Source organism: Macaca fascicularis, chromosome 9 (genome assembly GCF_037993035.2).
Source record: "Macaca fascicularis isolate 582-1 chromosome 9, T2T-MFA8v1.1".
Classification (NCBI taxonomy): Eukaryota; Metazoa; Chordata; class Mammalia; order Primates; family Cercopithecidae; genus Macaca; species Macaca fascicularis.
Genome location: NC_088383.1, coordinates 98146441 through 98160792, shown reverse-complemented (window position 1 = coordinate 98160792; position 14352 = coordinate 98146441).

The following is a 14352-nucleotide window of genomic DNA, read 5'->3' as shown; positions in this document are numbered from 1 at the left end:
GCACACATTACATGAACAGGAGGGTTGAAGATAATTTAAAAATAGATAATTTGTGGGAGTAGACTTGATGGTCATAAACAAAGATATTTTAAGTTTCATATTCATAGCCACCCACAGCTTATTCCCCATTTCTTATGTCCCCTGAGTTCCGCTTTCCATCATTCTCCACTCTACCCTGTAAAGTGGGAGGCTTACAGCAGACTATACTTGCAGGTTCCAGTGTCCTCCAGCTACTGGTTGGGTTTTGTTGAAAGGTGGCACCTGCAGGAGATTGAAAAGAAGGAAAAAGTGATGGTAGAGTATTTATTTCTTTGGTTCTCTCCCTGCTGGGACTGCCTGGAGCAGGCTGTGTCAGTCTACTGAGGAATACTTTTCCTTTCAAGGAAGCTTCTATGAGACTTTCTCCTTCCATTTTCCAGTAACAACCTCATCTCTTTGAGCCTAAGGGTGGTTAACAGCTGAACTGTTACTTACCTGGGGCTACTGCACTATCTTATGGTTCCCCTGCCCAACAACTGTTAAATAGTCTGTTTGCAAATCAGCTGTCTTTGAATCCTTCCATTTTGAATGCCTTGTTAGGATCCTGACATACAAGTTGTGATCCCTGCGTTCACAAAGCTGACGTTGAGTATTTTGGAAACACATCACATGAACAGGAGGGTTGAAGACAATATAAAAATAGATAATGTGTGGGAGTAAACTTGATGGTTATAAACAAAGACATTTTATTTGACATTCATAGCCACCCACACCTTATTCCCCATTCCTGATTTCTCCGTCCTAGATAGGCTAGATACACTTTAGGAATGTTTGTAAAGCATGTTGCATGGTAATCTGGATGCACTCTACAGTTTTACAGATGCTGCTATCTCAGAATAATTACACAAAAGCAATTCTCTCTGCACTTCTCAGGGCAATATACAGAGCTTCTGGCAAACACAGACATTAAGTCACAGAGCATTTTATAGACCACTCTTGCTCTGGAACATATTGACCCTCTTTAATTAGAAACTGGGAAATAGAAAATAGTCAGACATGAGTAAAACATTTTTTTATAAAGTCCATTTATGTTCTACTCAAGATAACATAAAGTATAGATTGAGTATCCCTTATCCAAAATGCTTGGGACTAGAAGTGTTTCAGATTTTGGACTATTTGCATATACATAATATTTCAGGCATGGGATCCATATACAGCTTATACACATAGCCTGAAAGTAATTTTATATAAGATTTTAGATAACTTTGTGCATAAAACAAAGTTTGTGTACAGTGAGCCATCATCAGAAAGTAGAGGTGTCACTCTCTCAGCCACACATGTGGACAATCTGTGGTTGTTTGGCATCACCATCACTCTTGACTCTGAATTTATATGCTACCAATACACAGTCATTTTCTTACATTAATTCACACATAAGAATTTTACAGTAAAAAAGGATATATCATTAATACAGTGAGAAAGAATGTGTCTAGGGTAACTAAACAGCACCATAGCATCACTGGCATATCTGCGTCAGCTGTTAAATGACAGCAACAACGAACAACAGCAGGCTTTCAGTCTCCACCTATGATGCTGTGTTTTGATTAAAAAGTTACTGTACAAGGTATTTTTTAATGTGAGAATCTGGGGATGTGTAGAAAACATATATCACAGCTGAAGTGGGCTGGGAGGTTCTTTCTTAGGGACGCTGAATAAACTGTGTGTTGTACACATGCATTTTGACTGCAACCTGTCACATGAGGTCAGAAAGGAATTTTTCATGTTGGCCCAAAAATGCTTTGAACGCCAGAGCATTTTGGATTTTGGATTTTCAGATAATGAATGCCCCAACTGTAATAATAACATAGCATTTTCTTTGGTTTTTAGTCCTCTAACGTTGAGGTCTCTCTCATTAACTAGTGAGCTATCTTACAAGTCTGAACACAGCAAAGATTGGAGAACTTGCAAGTTAGGAGGAGCCAAAGAAAAGGTTTGTCTATAGTCAAGCACCATGGACAACATCTTCTATGAGTTTCCAATCTTTCCCAGTGTTAGACACTAGACTGCACATTATCAATACTCACTAGATATTAATTGACCCTATGAGCAACGTTTAAAAATGTAAAAGAAAAGTAAAATAATTCCAATTCAAGTCCCAAAGAACAAAAGCATCTTTTCTGTATCACTTGTTTTATGTAGTTGAAAGCTACTTATACACTGTTCAAAAATGATTTTCCACAAAAGGATATGTTTACTGATTCTGATGGCAGCAGTGGCCCATCTGGAGTGGCCTCTGTGAAGATGCCAGCTGCACCAGGAGAGGTGTGACCAGGACTGTGTACTCCATGGAGCTGGCGGGAGCCCTGTCTCCTTCTGAGTTGGCAGGTCAGGAGCCCCACCCTCCCAGGCACAGCTACAGCTGCCTAGCTGTAGCTGCAGACCTGGTCATTCCTGCAGTTTGGGGGCCCAGGACCCCATGGCCCCCACTTCCCCAACCCTCCTGCATCCCACCCCTTGCCCCTTGCCCCTTGCCCCTGCAGGCTCAGAAGTGCCTGCTCCTACTGCCTGGCCCCTCCCTGCTCCTGGCACCCACTCCAGAGCAAAGCTGTGGCCAAGCCTGGGTGCTGTTGTGACCTGGTTAGATGTGGATGTGCTCAGGGTGGCACCAACATGCCAGTTCCCTGCTGCCTGGGCCTCCTCCAGGATTTGGGTGCCAATGAGCATGGGAGGGAGGCTGAGGAGGATGGTGCTGAGGGTTGCTTAGCATAGGCCTGCAGGTTTCCCTCAGCACAAACAACCCAGGTGCCGTGGATGACATGCAGATGGCAGCAGGAAGCAGATAGGCCCCTGGGCAGAAAGGGGCAGTCCCAGTGAAGCACCACCTTGAAGCCAGGAAGGGCCTGAAGCCTGGGGGCCGACCTGTCAGTTCCAGGTGGTGTCCACAGCCCAGAGTTAGAACTTATGGTGCTTTTTCTGGGCCCACCCATGGCCGCTTATGGACCAATCAGCATGCACTTCCTCCCTTCTGAGCCCATAAAAACTCAGGACTCAGCAGACTCAGATAGATGTCAGGATGACCTGCCTATGGATAGGAGCTACCCACTCTTGGTGTCTTCTCTGCTGAGGGCTTCTGCCCACTTGTCAGGACAACCTGCCTGTGAATAGGAGCTACCCACTCCAGGTTTCCTCCCTGCGGAGGGCTACACACTTGGGATTACCTGCTTGTGGATAGGAGCTACCCACTCCGGGTCTCCTCTCCACTGAGAGCTGCACAGTCATTGGGACAACCTGCCTGAAGATAGGAGCTGCCCATGGGGGATCTCCTCTCCACTGAGAGCTGATCACTTGTTGGGACGACCTGCCTGTGGAAAGGAGCTACTCACTTTGGGTCTCCGAGAGCTGTACTGTTGCTCAATAAAGGACCTCTTCACCTTGCTCACCCTCCAGTCGTCTGCATACCTCAGTCTTCCTGGATGTGGGACAAGAACTCAGGATCCCCTGAATGGTGGGACTGAAAGAGCTGTAACACAAATAGGGCTGAAATATGCCCCCACCACCCTGTCTGCTTGCCATGTTGCCGGTGATGAGAAGGAGAGAAGGGCAGCAGAGAAGAGCAGAGGCCCTTCCAGGAGCCCAAATCTAGGGGCTCCCCAAGCCAGGGCTGTGACACCTTCTTTGGGATTTTGTGGTTTCTGGCATCTCCAAGTCTCTGAAGGCCAGCACATTCCCCTCATCTAGACTTGGGTGCCCACAGCAGAAGCTGCTTGTGGTGCATCTTATCCAGCAGTAGGCTGGCACAGAGCTGGCTTCTGTACTGGTGCCTGCAGCTGCCCACCCCACTAGAGCAACTGGCTTGCCTGACTCTCCGCAGTGGCTGGACCCCACACTCACTTGCTCATGCACCCCTTGCCACTGTACACCTGGCTTGCCCTTGGAAGGCATGGGATCTGGTCAGTTAGCATGAGCCAAGCACAGCCTGCCAGGCCGAGTGGGCAAAACAAGCCCAGCAGGCCTGAGTAAAGCTCAGGCAAAGGTGCCAATAGCCACAAAGGCTTCTGGCTGGAAAAGTGACACCCTAAGTATGTTATGACAGTTCCATATGCTATCAGAACTTCTTTGAACTAAATCTATGCTTCTCAAGCAACTTTTGATTAATCATAACTTTCTGTGTAGGTTTTGTATTGCTTTGGCATGACACGTTTGGTAGGGTTAGAGGACAGGAGAGTTTTTACCATGGCAAATAGAAAGGATCACAGAGATGAAGTTGTTTTCCTGAACATAAAACCAACAAAAGATGCAAGCATATCAAAAGTGTTATTTGTAGTTTTTGGTAGCAATCCACCAAAAGATATCTGGTAATTTCCCACAAAATGGAGCACTTAGTAAGTAAAATCCAATACCACTAACACGACCTTCTATTGTTTTTATAATCTTTCTAAAGTCAGAATAAGGTCACCAACCCTGGAGCAAAACCAAACCTGTTGTCATCCAGCAGGAATTCAGGATCTATTCATGGACCAATAGGCTTGCACTTCATTTAAGAAAGTTCACTGAGGGAGTCTTGGAGGTGGTGAAGGGCAATTAGGAGGAAGAGAAGTGAAAGTCAAAGCCAAATTGGCCCTGATACCCTGATATCTATTTTGTATGTGAAGAGAAGTTCCGGGAAGAAAGGAGTAAGGAATGCATGAAGACTTGATGGAATCTCTAGTTGCCGCTCCTCTTTATTCTGCATCAGCTGCCAACAGCAACATGTTAGTATGTTTTCATAACTCCAACAACTGCACATGTGATTGGGCTTGGCAGTTTTTACTGTTCGCTTCACAAAAAGTGATTGTCAACTGTGAGGAATCCTAGATAAGGGCCCACTAGGATTTCTGAGGAAACGTGAGGAAAGGGTTTGGAATTGTTTTGATGAAATTTACTACAAATATGAAAAATACGTTTAACATATAGAATTAGAATCTTGTAAAGAGTGCTTCTCAAACATTCCTCATGGGAATCACCCCGGGATCTGATAAATATGCAGACTCTGATTCAATAGTTTGGAGGTGAGGCCGGAATTTTGGCATTTCTTACATCTTCCCAGATGATCTCAAGGTGCTGGGCCAGGGACCATTCTTTGTATAGCAAGGTTGTAAAAAGGCTGGGATAGTCTGAGGACATCTGCGGAGTGAAGATATAAAAATGTCAAGGTTTGCTTTGCAAAGCTGTAATTCAGACAGGAAGAAAGATACTGAGTTTCCATGACCCTGTGCTCATTGTGGTGTCATTTAGGAGCCTTAGGCTGTAGGTATAGAGAGAAAAGGAAAAGAGAGATGCCAACAAGTGCTGAATGGAGAATGCAGAGGCAAAGAGAATGGCTTGTAAACAGACTCCAGGGATGACCTGTGGCCACTGAGGGAAGACTTACTAGACACTCAATGCTGTTTAATTCATGCCTCATTGCCTGCATAGTAACTTGCCACTGTCAGATGTTATATTCTGATTTTTCATTTTGGAAAGTTCAGTCCATTTGTGTGTGCTAAATGAGAGAACTAGCAATCGTATCCTTTCCCATAGGGAATACCAGGAGTTTACAAGTCCTCAGCACCAGTCAGGTAACAAGAAAAATCTCCTTTTCTATTGTCTCATCTTTCCCTGATTCTAGCTTGAAGAAGCCAGCAGTAAGCATTGGGTAGGTGGGTAAGGAAAGACCTGGGAAAAGGGAAAGAGCAGATCACATACTATTTCCCATGGCTGGACTTCATCTTAAGCAGGTCTGAAGTAAAAAAGGGGGAGCACTTTGAATTGAAAAATGAGATTGGAATTGGATTGGTTACGGCAAAAAATCAACCGGGCTGTTAAGTGATAGGGAGGGGAGCTCAGAAACAGCACATTGCAGGGCAATCATAGAGAGACAGAATTTCTTAATGTATCCCAGCAAGTTCAGCCCATTCAATATAAACTAGTGTTAGATGCACAGGTCGGAACAAGGAAGAAGAATAATAAACCACAGAAGGTACAGAATGAGACGAGTTCTATTTTCCTTTGCACTGACAGGTGGCTGGACTTGACCTATGCCAATGAATTTTCCCACAATTCTAAGACATTTATTTCATCTTGTAATCAAGAGCCAGCATTCTCTCTGTTTTTCAAGAGAAGCCAGGATTATATATTTTTATGTGAGCTCTTCTGATTTTTTAAATTTTAATTTTTATTTATTTATTTATTTATTTATTTATTTATTTATTTATTTATTGAGAAAGAGTCTCGCTCTGTCACCCCGGCTGGAGTGCAATGGCACGATCTCAGCTCACTGCAACCTCTGCCTCCCGGGTTCAAGCAATTCTACTGCCTCAGCCTCCCGAGTAGCTGGGATTACAGGAGTCCGCCATCACACCCCGCTAATTTTTGCATTTTTAGTAGAGATGGGGTTTTGCCATGTTGGCCAGTCTGGTCTTGAGCTCTTCTGATTTTTAACTGTTGACTACTAATTCAAATTTCTAGAACACCCAGAGGGTCCAGCTATTTTGGCAAAGGATGCATATCTGAAGGCCTCTGGCTATGACTTCTGGACTAGGCATCACATCCAATTCCTCACATTATGTGGGAGGACACTGAAAGCTTGGACTTAGTCATTTCTGTGTCCTCAGCTCCAGGCTAGTTCTTTAGTAGGTGTCCATACATGTTGTTAATAGGAATCAAAGGCAACTATGGGCTGGAAATTAAAGACCCTTAGACAATAATTTCTAGAAATTCTTCTGGTGCTGGAATGTGTCACTATTAGCTACCTTTCACCTTTTGTCATGAAACTGACTGAGAAGCCCAGCATAGGAAAAGGAAGAGGAACCCTTGCTCACCATCGCGGGTCAAAGCCTGGAGTGTTCTGGATACCTGAACTCCGTCTTTAAGTGCATGTTAGTAAACCTTTTATCAGCGCTTCCAAAGGAAACAAAACACAGTGGGACATGTTTAAATTGCCTCCCTTTGGGAGGCAGGGCAGTCTGCCCTGTATGTGCTCTGTAAAGCCTCTTTCCCTTTACTGAACATATGGAGATGGAGGACCTTGAATTATTAAGTACTGAAATGTGTGTGGAGGTGGGGAAAACATAGCCAAAGGCCTGTGAGACTCTGAGGCCCCAGTACCAAAATGTGTCGGCACCTCCCAGGAGGAGGCCCAAGCCTGCATAGGTCCAGACTCGGTCTTCCTGGGGAACTTCTGCCCCCTGCTGGCAATGAAGGGTGAGACAACATTCAGTTCTAATTGGCTCAGCCAATCTCCGCAGCTACCCAACCTCTCATCCACAAGCCAGGTGAGCTGGGCCTTCCTGTTTTGAGCCTCAGGTTCCCCATCTTCTTGCTTCCTCCACTAGGCACTGAGGGTAGGAGCCAGGTATCCTTGTTCAGCTCTGAATCTCCAACCCTCTGGAGAGTGGCCTGTCGCTCAAAGAACTGCTGAATGAAAATGGGTTAAATTCTTGATAGTGAAGAAGAGCTGGATCTTTGGGGTTAAGCTACTTGAGTTTAAATATCATCTCATGGCTTGAGTCTCTATATCATCACCTGAAGAAAGGGAAAACACCTCTGTTGGGTGGTTACTGATTCAACAAGATAATGAATGTAAAGTATTAGGATTCTATCTGTCATCTAGCGAGGGCTCAATAAATAGTGACTATTAGTATTTTTTAAAATAGGCTTATCCAAGTATGACAGATGAAGATTAAACGGCACATATTTAAATTGTACATTTTGATGAGTTTTCATATGTGTATATACCTGTGAAACCATCACAACAGTGAAGACAGCAAATATATTTATTTCCTCCAAGTTTCCCCATGCCTCTCTGTCATCCAGCCTCCTCTCCTCTCCAAAGAAAAATATCCCCTCTCCAGGAAACCATTAATTTTCTACCACTGTAGATTAATTTACAATTTCTATATTTTTATGAAAATGAAATGAGACATGTACTGCTTTTGTCTGTCTTCTTTCTCTTAGCATAATTATTTTGAGTCATTCATGTCGCTGTGTGCATCAGAAGATCACAATTCTTTTATTGCAGAGTAATATTCCATTGTATAGATACACAACAATTTGTTTATCCATTTACCTGTTGATGGGCATTTGTGTTGTTTCCAGTTTATGGCTATTACAAATAAAGCTGCTATGATCATTTGTGCACAAACACTTTCATTTCTCTTGAGTAAATACTTAAGAGTAGAATAGCTGGGTCATATGATAGATTTACTTATAATCTTTTATCTAAAGTGATTGTCCCATTTTACATTCCCATCGGCAATGAAAGAGATTCCTGGTTGCTTCACATCCTTGCCAACACTTTTTAATTTTAGCCATCCTGGTGGGTAGAATAGTGTTATCTCATCGTGGCTTTCATTTGCATTTTCCTAATGATTAACAGTGTTGAGCATCTTTTCACATGTTTATTCATCATCCATATATCTTCTTTAATGAAATGTCTGTCCAAATATTTTGCTCATTTTTGATTGGAGTTTTAGTTTTTAAGAAGCAGACCAAATCATTTTATAAAGTTAAAAAATACTTACTGAGATACAATCAGCATACCATTCAATTCACCATTTAAAGGGAAAAATGGCATTCAATATATTTGCAGAGCTGTGCAACTAACATCACAATTAACTTTAAAACATTTTCATTACCCTAACACCCTCTCCTCCCCATCTTTTAGCCATCAACCCACCATCATCCCTAGGCAACTGCTAACCTACTTTCTGTCTGCAGAGATTTGACTATTCTGGACATTTCATGCAAGTGGAATGGTCTTTTGTGAGTGGCTTTTTAAATCTGACATAATGTTTTCAAGATTCATCCATGTTGTAGTTTGTATAAGTACTTCATTTTTAAATTATGGAAGAATATTCCATTGTATGAACATATCAAATTTTATTTATTCATTTATTCATCAGTTGATGAACATACAGTTGTTTCCAATTTTTGGCTATTCTGAGCGATGCTCCTACGAACATTCATGTACAAGTTTTTATGTAAACATCAGTTCTTATTTCTATTGGGTATATACTTAAAAGTGCAGTTGATGGGTCATATGATAACTCTATGTTTACCCTTTCGCGGAACTTCCAGACAGACTGTTTTCCAAAGTGGCCACACCATTTCACATTTCCAGTAGCAGTGTGCAAGGGTTCACAGTTCTCCACATCCTCATCAACACTTGTTATTACCTGTATTTTTTCTTATAGCCATCCTAGTAGGTATGAAGTGGTATCTCATCATGGTTATAATGTGTCTTTTTTTAGAGAAAAAAGTTATTTTACTTTGAAGGGGTCCAATTTGTTGATATTTTTTCTTTTATAGGTTGTGCTCTTTGTGTTGTGTTTAAACAATCTTTGACAAAACACAAATTCCTTAAGATTTTCTTATTTTCTTTCCGGGAACTCCTGTAGTTTTAACTTTCAAATGTATGTGTACAGTCCATTTTGAGTTAATTTTTCTATGACTTAAGGGTCTAGGTTCATTGTTTTGCATATAGCTATTTAAGTGTTCTAGCACCATTGTTAAAAAGATTATTCTTTCCCCATTGAATTGTCATGGAACATTGATAAAAATCAGTTGGGGGTCTACTTCCCAGTATTCAGTATTCTTATTCTTATTCAGTATTCTTATTTTTAAAAGGCAGCCTTAATTTAGGGCTGATCTTGCTCCAATACTGAGACAATAGTGTTAAGAATTTTTTATTGAGTGCGTTGTGTATTACAATGTTTTCCCACTCTGGCTGATTGTAACTGAAACCATTCCAAGTTCTGTGTGAGCCTTGGGGATCTTACTGTTTGCAGGTGGTTCCTTCCGGTAAACTATGATCTAGCATAGTCTCTTCACATGCAAACTGTTAGTTAAAGACCTGAAGGAACCCATCTGCAGCTTGCCACAGCCTCCCTCTCTTCAGCTCTCTCTGCTCCAGTACTCTGCTCTGCAACTCTGCTGCCTTATGAGAATTCCTACTGCCAGATGAGAATGCCTTCTGAATTCTCATGTTTCTCCTCTATTCAGATCAACGGCTGGATTTTGCTTGGATTTGGCCTCCCTAAAGTACAGCCTGGAAAACCTCTCCAGGCAATTATCTGAGGCAGTGCAGGGATCATTTCACTTGTTTTCCTCTTCTCAAGGATTGTTCTTTCTTTTGCACTATTTGTTGTCCAACATCTGAAACTATTGTTTCATATTTTTTCCACCTTAGCTGTTTAAAGTAGGAGAGTAAATCAGGTCATTGTTACTCTATCTTTGCTGGAAGCAGAACTGCTATTAGTATTGTTTCTGTCTTTAATTCACCAGTCTGGCTTATTATATAAAGTGACCATCCCAAACACACATGTGCATATATGGACACACACACACACCACTGCTACCTCCTGTTTTCTGTAAAACTTTCTTTTTATAGTTGTGAAAATTGTCAAAATCAAAATGAAGTCCTTTATATTAAAGAACTGGCAAATGGACCCATGGAAGGTCATAAAGCGAGTGTTCTCACACACATGCCTGAAAATCAGAACTATCACAAAAGACTGCCAAAAATGCAGCCTTGCACAGAAAATACTTCCGCAAGGACGTCTATTCAGCAACTGTCTGTCAGACCTTGGACCAATGCCACCCTTGTTATTGATCCTTGTAGCCAAGGACAATTGATTCAAAACAACTTATTTGTTCTTTCTCATTTTGCCTTTAAAAACTTCCCCTTGTCTTAACCTCTTTAAATATGCACATAGTATAATATGGTACACTTATTCCCATTGCAAACCTGAATCAATGTCATTTTCTTCTGTAGAGTCTCCTTTTCTCTTTCATTAAGTTTAACATGGAAAAGGTATGCGTCATCCACCAGTCATTGTGGATCACAATGGCCCAAAGCAGGAAGTAGGAGAAATCTTCCCCTACCTGGGTGAAGGAACTTTGTGGTTATATTTTCATTCATTCACTCACAGATGAAAACCTGGATTCAGTTTGCCTGGGTTGTATTTTGGGCTGCATCACTTTTTACTTTTGCGAAATTGTGCTAAGCCCTCTACATAGAGTGTTTCATTCAATCCTCAAAACTACCTTTATATCCCCATTTTACAAGTGAAGAAACTGAGGCTTAGAAAGGTTAACTATATTGCCCAATGTCTGACACACAGAAATGCTGCTCAATCTGTTGCTCATTTCTCAGTACTCACTTCACTTAAGCTATCATTGGCACTTGCCTGGGCTGATCATTTCCTCTTTCATGAAATTTCTTTCTTCACTTCATGTCAAGTACAACACACTCAGTTCTCCTCCAACCTCATTGTCTTCTCAGCTTTTATGTCTTCTGAATCTCTATGTGTGTTCTTTGCTACTTATGCTTACTTTACAGGGGATCTCATCCAGCCTCATGTCTTTAAATACTGTTTCTAATATGATTAGTCACAAATCATATCTCTAGCCTGGAGCTTGAATACAGCATCTATATTTCCTAGTCTCTACTCAACATCTCTATGTGGATATTTTGCCAGTCTTCTCCTTTTTGTCTCCAAATCCATTCCCTGTCCTACCCCTGCTCTGCTCTGTCTTGTGGAGGGTGGAGTGGTCTGACCTCTGCAGGCTCTTGTGTCAGCCAGCTTTAGCCTGTCTAGGATCCTCAGAAGGGACTTGTGGAAGACTGAAGGAAGAAGGAAGGGAAGGTCCAGCTATTTCTAGCTCCTTTCTTTCTTGGCAAGGGGTAGTGTCTCTGACGGAGGCTGCTGCTCAACTTCTGGTCTATGGTATGATACTTCCTTCATCCAATGATACTCCAGCTCTTCCCACTATTGTTAATAATTTCTGTGGTGCCACCCGAACCCTGGTTGTCTTCTCAGCAATGCCGTCACCTGTGTAACCATGTCCTCTGTTTGCAATGCCTAGAGTGGCTTCTTCTTCCTGATGTGGCCTGAGTTGATACAGGTCTCTAACAGGCATCTCAAAACCAACAAATCTAGAACAAACTCCTCATTTCCCTCTCAAGTTGCTCTTCCTGGTACTTTGTCCATTCAAATTCATGGCAACTCCATTAGTGCCATACTTGATGCTACTGTCCCTCTCATACCTGTATTCAATCCACCAGCAAGTCCTGTTGGTTTGACGTTATAAACATACCTAGAGTTGGCTATTTTTCTCCACTTTCACTGCTATCACCATCCTAGTCCAAGTCATTATTAACTCTCACTTGGACTATCGTGGTAGCCTTCTGATATGGTTTGGCTGTGTCTCCACCCAAATCATTATCTTGAATTGTAGTTCCCATAATGCCCACATGTTGTGGGAGGGACCCAGTGGGAGATAATTAAATCCTGGGGGCAGTTTTCCCCATACCTTTCTCATGGTAGTGACTAGGTCTCATGAGATCCGATGAGTTTATAAGGGGAAACCCCTTTCACTTTGTTCTCATATCTTCTCATGTCTGCTGCCATGTAAGACATGACTTTTGCCTTCTGCCATGATTGTGAGGCTACCCCAGCCATGTGGAACTGTGAGTCAATTAAATCTCTTTCCTTTATAAATTGCCTAGTCTTGGGTATGTTTTTATTAGTAGCATAAGAACTGACTGCAGTGAGCCAAGATCACGCCACTGCACACCAGCCTGGGTGACAGAGCAAGACTCCATCTCAAAACAAAAAACAAAAAACAAAGAACAAAAAACAAGAACTGACTGACACAGTAAATTGATTCCAGTAGAGTGGGGTGCTATTGTAAAGATACCTGAAAATGTGGAAGTGGCTTTGGAACTGGGTAACGGGCAGAGGTTGGAACAGTTTGTTTGGAGGGCTCAGAAGAAGACAGGAAGACGTGGGAAAGTTTGGAACTTCTTAGAGAACTGTTGAATGACTTTGACCAAAATGCTGATAATGATATGGACAATGAAATTCAGGCTGAGATGGTCTCAGATGGAGAGGAGGAACATGTTGGGAACTCTAGTAAAGGTGACTCTTGCTCTGTTTTAGCAAAGATACTGGGGGCATTTTGTCTCTGCCCTAGAGATTTGTGAAACTTTGAACTTGAGGGAGATGATTTAGGGTATCTGGGGGAAGAAATTTCTAAGCAGTAAAACATTGAGATGGTGACTTGGGTGCTGTTAAAAGAATTTAGTTTTAAAAGGGAAACAAAACATACAAGTTCAGAAAATTTGCAGCCTGACACCATGATAGAAAAGAAAAACCCATTTTCTGAGGAGAAATTCAAGCTGGCTGCAGACATTTGCATAAGTAACGAGGAGCCAGATGTTAATTGCCAAGACAATGGGGAAAATGTCTCCAGGGCATGTCAGAGACCTTTGAGGTAGCCCCTCTCATCACAGGCCCGGAGGCCTAGGAGGATAAATAGTTTCCTGGGTTGGCTCAGGTCCTCCCTGCTATGTGCAGCCTAGGGACTTGTGTCCCAGCCGCTCTAGCCATGGCTAAAAGGGGTTAAAGTACAGCTCAGCCCATGACTTCAGAGGGTACAATCCCTAAGCCTTGGCAGTTTCCATATAGTGTTGAGCCTGTGGGTGCACAGAAGTCAAGAATTGAGGTTTGAGAACCTCCACCTGTATTTCAGAGAGTGTATGGAAATGCCTGGATGTCCAGGCAGAAGTTTGCTGCAGGGGTGTGGCCCTTAATGAGAACCTGGGCTAGGGCAGTGCAGAAGGGAAATGTGGGATTGGAGGCCCCACACAGAGTCCCCACTAGGGCACTGCCTAGTGGAGCTGTGAGAAGAGGACCACTGTCCTCCAGACCCCAGAATGGTAGATCCACTGACAGCTTGCTCTGTGCACCTGGGAAAGCTGCAGACACTCAACACCAGCCTGTAAAAGCAGCCAGGAGGAAGGGTTGTCCCTGCAAAGCCACAGGGGCAGAGCTGCCCAAGACCATGGAAACCTACCTCTTGCATCAGTGTGACCTGGATGTGAGACATAGAGTCAAAGGAGATCATTTTGCAGCTTTAAGAATTGACTGCCTTGATGGATCTGGACTTGCATGGGGCTTTTAGCTCCTTCATTTTGGCCAGTTTCTCCCATTTGAAATGGGTGTATTTATCCCATGCCAGTACCCCCATTGTATCTAAGAAGCAACTAACTTGCTTTTGATTTTACAGGCTAATAGGTAGAAGGGACTTGCCTTGTCTCACATTAGACTTTGGACTGTGGACTTTTGAGTTAATGCTGAAATGAGTTAAGACTTGGGGGGGGGGCGGGCGCGGTGGCTCAAGCCTGTAATCCCAGCACTTTGGGAGGCTGAGGCGGGTGGATCACGAGGTCAGGAGATCGAGACTATCCTGGCTAACATGGTGAAACCCCGTCTCTACTAAAAATACAAAAAACTAGCCGGGCGTGGTGGCGGGCGCCTGTAGTCTCAGCTACTTGGGAGGCTGAGGCGG